Here is a 6,030-nt window from a genome sequence, read left to right on the forward strand (position 1 = left end):
TGCACTGCTTCAATTTTCTTCGGATCTACTTGGATCCCCTTGATCGATACTACATGACCCAAAAATCCCACGGAATCAAGCCAGAATTCGCACTTTGGAAATTTTTCATACAACTTCTTTTCCCTCAAAGTCTGAAGTACAGTCCTCATGTAATGCTCATGATCCTTCTCGCTCCGGGAGTACACCAGAATGTCATTAATAAACGCAATGATGAATGAGTTAAGATAAGGCTGAAATACACTATTCGGCAAGTGCATAAATGTTGTTGGGGAGTTGGTTAGCCCAAATGACATTACAAGGAACTCGTAATGACCATACCGAGTCCTGAAAGCAGTCTTTGGAATATTCGGGCCCCGAATCTTCAACTGATGATATCCTGACCTCAAATCAATTTTTGAGAACACTCTGGCACCTTGTAGTTGATCAAATAGGTCATCAATACGAGGCAATGAGTACCTGTTTTTCACTGTAACCTTGTTCAACTACCGATAATCAATACATATGCTCATGGAACCATCTTTATTCTTTATAAACAAGACTGGAGCACCCCAAGGCAATACACTAGGCCGAACAAAACCTTTATCAAGCAACTCATGTAACTGCTCTTTTAATTCCTTCAATTCTGCTGGGGCCATACGATATGGTGGAATAGAAATGGGCTGAACGCCCGGTAATAAATCAATTCCAAAGTCAATATCCCTATCGGGTGGCATACCCGACAGATTTGTAGAAAATACATCCGGAAAGTCTCGCAGTACTGAAACAGAGTCAACAGTAGGAGTATCAACATTAACATCTCTCACGAAGGCTAGATAAGTATCACACCCTTTTTCAACCATACGCTGAGCCTTTAAAAAGGAAATAACCCTGCTAGGAACATAATTTAAAGCACCCCCCACTCTATCCGTGGTAATCCTGGCATAGTCAGAGTCACAGTTTTAGCGTGACAATCGAGAATAGCATGATAGGGCGACAACCAGCCCATGCCCAAAATAATATCAAAATCTACCATACTGATCAGTAAGAGATCAACTCTAGTCTCAAAACCATTAATAACAATTAAACACGACCGATACACACAGTCAACAATAACAGAATCTCCCACGGGTGTAGACACATGTACGAGAGAACTCAGAGAATTACGGAATACCTCTAAATATGGAGCAAAATAAGATGACACATAGGAATAGGTGGAGCCTGGATCAAACAAAGCTGAAGCCTCTCTATGACAAACCGAAATAATACATGTGATAACTGAGTCAGATGCAACTGCCTCAGTCCTAGTTGGAAGAGCATAATATCTGGCCTGGCCTTCCCCTCTAGGGCGACCTCTACCTACCCGACCTCCACCTCGAGCTGGTTGTGTAGGTGGAGTGACAACTGGTGCAGTAACCATGGTCTGAGAAGCCTAAGGGCCCTATGGAATACGTGAGGCTTAAGTAACCTGTGGAGGTGCACTTTTCCTAAGTCTAGGGCAATTCCTCACTACATGACGAGTGTCACCACACTCAAAACATGCCCTCGGAGGACGTGGCTTCTGAGACTGGCTCGGGCCTTATCGGCTTGACTAGCCACTGAAAGCACCCCGTGCAAGAGGTACAGTAGACAATGGCGGTGCATAATAGGGAACCTGAGGTCTGGGAGTAGCCGAAATACCACTGGAAGCTGGAAGTGCTGAGTGAATAGGATGACTCACATAGCCTCTATCATGATGGGTTGCAGCTGGGGCACAGGAACTGTTATATGTGTCAGAATCTCGAGGCCTCTTAGCCTCCCTCTCTTCTCTTTCCCGGACCCGCATACCCTCAAATGTCCTAGAGACTGCCACTACCTGTTGGTATGCGATGTCAATCTCCAGCTCTCGGACTATGCTGAATCTGATACTAGGGTTGAGACCCTCAATAAATCGGCGAATACACTATCTGACAGTAGCAACCAAGGCTGGTGCATGCCTGGATAAATCACTGAATCAGACTGCATACTCTGATACTGTCATAGAGCCCTGGCGCAACTGCTCAAACTCTGCATGCCATGCATCTCTAAGACTCTGGGAACATACTCCCTCAAGAACATATCCGAGAACTGAGTCCAAGTGAGTGACGATGCCTCAGTCGGACTACCCAACTCATATGCATGCCACCACTGATAAGTCGCTCCCTTAAGCTGGAACACAGTGAAAGAAACCCTACTAGACTCCACAATACCCATAATACGAAGGATAAAGTGGCACTCCTCAAGAAAACCTTGGGCTTCCTCTGACGCCAATCCGCTAAAAGTAGGAGGGTGGTACCTCTTGTACCTCTCGAGCCTGAGCTGCTCCCCCTCATAAACTACTCCTCTAATCTCGGGTTGTACCGGGACAACCGGTTGTACAGGTATGACCCCTGGAACATGGTCAACCTGGAACCATGGCTCTGGGGTACGGGCAACGGGAGTCTGTGCTCCTCCCCAGCCTGAGATATGGTAGGAGCAAGTGGAATCAACCCTGCCTGAGCTAGAGTACCAACACATGCTCACAAACTGGGTAAGAGTCTCTTGAAGTGTAGAGGTAGTAACAAGCGTCTCAGGTGCATGCTCTCCAACTAGAGTTATCGATGGCTCCTTTGAAGCAGCTCGTGCAGGTGTTCTGGTTGCACTACGTAGTCGTCCTCGGCCTCTAACTCAGCCTCTGCCCTGGCCCCGGCCTCTCACGGCTCTAACATGAGGTGCGAGTGTGTGATCATATGATCCAGTTGTGCATGTCCTCACCATATGTGAGAGAATAGAAAGACATAGATTTAGAATTTTGAATTCAGTAAATTCGCACGATAAGGGATCAAAGAAATAAAGCTTCCTAATAGTTCCATAGCCTCCCGAAGATAAGTACATACATCTCCATACCGATCCGCGAGACTCTACTAAACATGCTTGTGACTCATAATACCTATGAACCTAATGCTCTAATACCAACTTGTCAAGACCCAAAATTTTCCTCCGTAGGATATCGTGACGGCACCTAGTCTCTAAGACTAGGTCAACCTATCAACATGCAAAATAATTAAAATAATCATAAATACTATTAAAACTTAACAACTTAGTACAATACATTTTTTCAAAACCCGGCGAAAATACAAGTCACAAGCTCTAAGAATTTATTTCGAATATATCTATACATCAAAGTCTAATGAAGATAAGGGAACAACATAATAAATATAGAGGGGGGACTCCGAGGTATGTGGACGCTGGCAGATATACCTTGAAGTCTCTACGTACTGCTAGCTTACTGATACCTGATCTCGTAAGAAGTACCCGGATCTGCACAAAAATATATGCAGAAGCGTAGTATGAGTACACCACAGCGGTACCCAGTAAGTGCTAAGCCTCACCTCGGTAGAGTAGTGACGAGGTCAAGTTAGAGCCCTACTGAAAATAAATAATAAGGAACATGGCAATAGATTTAACAATGTATAAAAATAACAAGAATAACAATAATAATAATAATAATAATAACAATAATAATAATAATAATAATAATAATAATAATAATAATAATAATAATAAAAAGGGGGAAGAACTGATAAGAGGAAAAATGCCGGAATGACGCATGCTCTCGTAGCCGGTCACATACTGGTCTATTCTATATATGTATTTGTGTGTATTTGTTAGAGGAAAGAGTATTGTATTCTCTAATTGTCTTATGCTAGTGGAGTGGTGGTTGATAGTTTTTTTAGGGGGACAAATTATATGTTTAGCTAAAAGTATGTCCACTAAGAAGACCACTTATTTGATTTTTTTAATTAAACTGCTCATTCTGTGCTGCTAATGTTGAAAAAGTTGTACGTTTATGCATGTTTTTCTTATTCCTTGTCTTTTCCCCCTTTTATCACTCCATATCTCAATTTTTTTAAAGTTCTTGTGTAAAGCAAAGCAACCATAATATAGTATAATGGCGTCCTGGTCACCTTTGAATATTGCTAACTGTATTTTAAGGAATCACTTTTTTTTAATTTGGCGATGCAGAGTGACCTGTAATCTTTAGTTAGTGGAAGATGAATTTACATAATAAGGGAAACAAAACAAACAAAGACAAGTACACCAAATGAGAAATATCAACATGGTCACTCCCGAGTTACCGCCTCGTAGTCTCAAATCATAAATAATTTCATAATCTTTTCTTATATCACCGCGGAAGCCTTCACATTTAGTTTTAAAAATTATTTTTCCCAAAATAGCATCCCGCGTTTTAGCCCACCTTATCACACAACATGCATTCTAGTAGTTCCCCTACTAGCAACGCGTATCCAACCCACCTTATCTCACCGCATGCGTTTCAACACCTAGACTTTATACCACCGCATGCGTATCAATATCACAATTCGCACCTCAAGTGCCCAAATATTTTGACTTGCCAAATAAATCAACAATAATAATATTTCCCATAGTAAGGAGCTCACAGCTCAATCACAATGTAGACAAAAATCTCAACAAAATATTCGGGAGTGAACAACTCAACAGAATAATATTTATTAATTTAACACTTTTATTTTAATATTATTTACGATTTTTATATTTTAATACCAATTTCAATAATCGATATTCCATAATTTAACAACTCAATTAAGGAATTCAACCTTCAAATAATGAGCACAAAATAAAAGGGAACAAAACTTCAACTAAACAAGTAAAACAATTAACAGGAAAAGGTAAGGCAAGTAGGACATATGAAAATAGAATAACAATGATGAATATAACATGATAGAATAATTTAATTAATATGTGACAGAGATCTACACAATTTAAAGTCAGAATTTTCTACATTTAGCCCGTGTACACACTCGTCACCTCGCGTACACGGCTTTCAATACATCACAATTATCATAACAATACCAATTCTAAGGAGAATTTCTCCCACACAAGGTTAGACAAGTCACTTAACTCGACTTGCGTTAATTCAATCCACTAGTAGGCCTTTTCCTCGATTATCCAACTCCAAGTGGATTGAATATTTTGCAGCAACACTTCAATATCAGATTACTGAGAAGACCAAGAACAGCTTGACCAGAAATAGATCTTTACAACAGATATTGGATCGAAACCTTGACCAAATAGAACTTTGAACCAGAGGAATTTTGAGATACAAATAGAGGCTCAAGGTTATCATGTGATGTTGTTTCGATGGTTTTGTTTCATGTTGAGTGTTGGGTTTAGATATTAAGGTGACATAATTTGAGTTAGGACGATGGACTGTGGATTTGAAGATGAGGCGTGAAATTGAAAGAAGAGATGTCTGAAAGGTTTGTGTTCTCTTCCTCCGTCCTCTATCTCTCTACTCTCTGATTTTTTTTTTTTTTTTGTGAAAATGACGCGAGGTCACAAATTTTATTAAAGGAAAAAATAAATAATATGTACATATTAAAATAGTAAAAGACTAAATTTCAGAGAAAAGCAAGATACTACGTGCTAATTGCTTATACTGTGTACATCTAAATTAGAATAAAACTAACACTAAATAACAATATTAGAACTAAAGAAATATCTAAGCACTAAAAAGGTATAAGGTTTCGGGGATGATCAAAATTAGATGTCTACATGTAGTACCCTTTATACCAAACGAAACATCAAATAAGAGTGTGGTACAATCCAAACACATCCGAAACTTACCCGGGCCTTCGGGGCTCCAAACCAAATATCCACACAAGTTACATAACCACAATATAGTATAAAGAAACCATAATTTAGGGGGATCGAGGTTAAAATACTCCTAACAACTGGTCGGGTCGCTACGGATAATGAATTAGAAATTGAAGATGAGACACCACTTACACCTAGTAGTGTTGGATTTGGTAGCAGGGGTGGTGGTCGTGGCATTAGTAGTAGACCACATGTGGCTCCGACTACTAATCGGAGGAAAAAAATTAAAGTTTTGAAATATTTTGATGAAATAGAGAATTCTGATAGAGTTAGATGCAAACTTTGTAAAGATGATTTTAAACATAAGATTGGAGGAAGTTTAGGGGGGAGTGAAACACTTAGTAGACATATGAAAATTAC

The sequence above is a fragment of the Nicotiana tabacum genome, chromosome 19 (assembly GCF_000715075.1).
Source record: "Nicotiana tabacum cultivar K326 chromosome 19, ASM71507v2, whole genome shotgun sequence".
Taxonomy (NCBI): domain Eukaryota; kingdom Viridiplantae; phylum Streptophyta; class Magnoliopsida; order Solanales; family Solanaceae; genus Nicotiana; species Nicotiana tabacum.